The 2,500-nt window shown below is 57.3% G+C and overlaps 1 pseudogene; it reads right to left on the bottom strand.

Annotated features, from left to right (window-relative positions):
* Nucleotides 1-2,500, bottom strand: part of LOC129131503 (28S ribosomal RNA) — an 8,328-nt pseudogene that overhangs the window by 4,018 nt on the left and 1,810 nt on the right.

Raw genomic sequence — 2,500 nt, 5'->3', positions numbered from 1 at the left:
GATCCTTTTCTGATAACGAGCCTGCAGTCGCCCTGCCCTCTGCTGGCCAACGGTTTCCCGGAGACCGTTATCCCTATCAAAGTGGTGTCCAGATGTCTCTATTGTTCCCTTCCCAGCAGCTGGTCCTCCCGGCTGGTGGTTCCCCCCAAGTCCATTGTTCACAGTTCCTGCCTGGGATTGATGACTTGACCCAGGTTCTGATTTCAAGTTCCCAGCTGCTCCCCCACCCACTCCAGTCTTCCTGAGCAGCATTCTTCTTTTATCACCAATCTGCTTAGCTGTTTTGCTTGTTAAGTGTTCCGATATGAGCTTATTAATGTTTTTGTGACTCTCGAACTGTACCTCCAGCTTGACAAGTAGATCTTCCTCCTCCTTTGTCCAGCATCTTTTGTGGGCTCCTCAGTTTGATGTTTCTTTCGGTTGGGAAGCATCGATCCTCTCCTGGTTTCTAACCAGTGGATGTGCCAATCTTTTGTGTTGTCCTAGGCCAATTTTAGTCATAAAATCTCTACTGCATACCTCACATATCCACTCTCCCACTGGAGGTCCCGCATCCTTCAGACCCTTGCACTTTGCAAAATGACAAACAGTACTGTGATGGTTAAAATCCTCCCTCCCACACTAGGCACACCGAAAGCACACCCTCTTCCTCCCATGAGACCCCTTAAGGTGTTCAATTAGGGCCAACATCGAGTTGACCTGGGTACCACAGCAAGGACATGGTGGATTTTTGTCAGGAACAGTCACCTTCACCATGTCATCCGGTGCTTGTTCACTGCAGACCTCAGGCACTGGAGGCAATGCCTCTGGTGTACCCTCTTCCCCCTTCCCACTGCCTCCCTTCCCAAGTACATTCTGATCATCGTCCTTAGGGGGACTAGGATTTAAGTCATCCCCCTCACTCAGTTGTGGTGTAGGCTGTTCAAACACCTCAGGAAACCCATTCAACACCCCCCCATTAACAGAAACATGAACCACCCCCTGTACATGCTCCTGCAGATCTGACCTATATAGTTCTAAAGAGAAATTCACCAGCAAGTCCAATTCATTTTCTGTCAATTTGGTGGTTGTAGATGTTACAAAATCATCTCAGGAGGTCTGAGTGCCCACCGATACCCCAGTAAGGTGTAACAGCTGCCCCCAGTTTCCTCCTCCGAGAAACGGATTTGGATTTGGAATAGCCGAGTCATGACCGGATTCAACATCGGGAACGGAATGGGTGGTCAGCCCACCTCCGAACCCGTCGCCCCTGTCCAACCAGGGGGCCAGGTTTCAGGTAGTAAGAGAGTCCCACTGTTACTCCCACTGTTTACCCACGCTTCATTGAATTTCTTCACTTTGACATTCAGAGCATTGGGCAGAAATCACATCGCGATGCTTTGTTTTAATTAAACAGTCGGATTCTCCTGGTCCGCACCAGTTCTAAGCCGGCTGCTAGGCACCGGCCGAGGCGGGGCGCCAGGCCGGAGACCCCCTCCAGGGACCCTCCCCCGTGCGAACTGCTCGGCTGACGCTGGCCACGGCTGTGCGCCGCGGCGACCCCGCCGGCAGGAACCGACGGGGCAGCGGCGCGCTACGACGATGGTGGCGGTCGCCGCTGGGGCGCCGGCCGCGGCAAGGCGGAGGGCAGGTGGAGGGGAGGGCGGGCGATGGCCGCCGCAGCTGGGGCGATCCAAGGGAAGGGCCTGGCGCATGTCCAGAGTCGACGCTGCGCGCACCCGCGCATGCCCCGGCACCCGGGCGGGCCACGCGGAGCGCACTCACCTGCGCGCGGTGCCTCGTCCTGCCACAGGGCGCGCCCGGCCCCGCTTCGCGCCCCAGCCCGACCGACCCAGCCCTTAGAGCCAATCCTTATCCCAACGTTACGGATCCGGCTTGCCAACTTCCGTTACCTACATTGTTCCAACATGCCAGAGGCTGTTCACCTTGGAGACCTGCTGCGGATATGGGTACGGCCCAGTGCGAGTCTTACACCCTCTCCCCCAGATTTTCACGGGCCAGCGAGAGCTCACCGGACGCTGCCGGAACCGCGACACTTTCCAAGGCGTGGGCCCCTCTCTCGGGGCGAACCCTTTCCAGGGTGCCCAGCCCTTCACAAAGAAAAGAGAACTCTCCCCGGGGCTCCCTCCGGCTTCTCCAGGATCGGATGCATCACCGCACTGGGCACCTCGTGGCACCCGTCTCCGCCACTCCGGATTCGGGGATCTGAACCCCAGTCCCTTTGCTGAGGGCGATGGAGGCCATCGCCCACTCTTTCGGAACGGCACTCGCCTATCGCTTAGGACCGACTGACCCATGTTCAACTGCTGTTCACATGGAACCCTGCTCCATTTCGGCCTTCAAAGCTCTCGTTTGAATATTTGCTACAACCACCAAGATCTGCACCTGCAGCGGCTCCACCCGGGCCCATGCCCCAGGCTTCGAGGCGCACTGCAGTGGCCCTCCTACTCATCACGGACTAGCCCCCACAGGCATCGCACTGCTGGCGACGGCCGGGTAT

This window comes from Agelaius phoeniceus, chromosome 8 (genome assembly GCF_051311805.1).
Source record: "Agelaius phoeniceus isolate bAgePho1 chromosome 8, bAgePho1.hap1, whole genome shotgun sequence".
In the NCBI taxonomy this organism is placed as follows: Eukaryota; Metazoa; Chordata; class Aves; order Passeriformes; family Icteridae; genus Agelaius; species Agelaius phoeniceus.
This window is presented reverse-complemented; position numbering and strand designations above follow the sequence as displayed.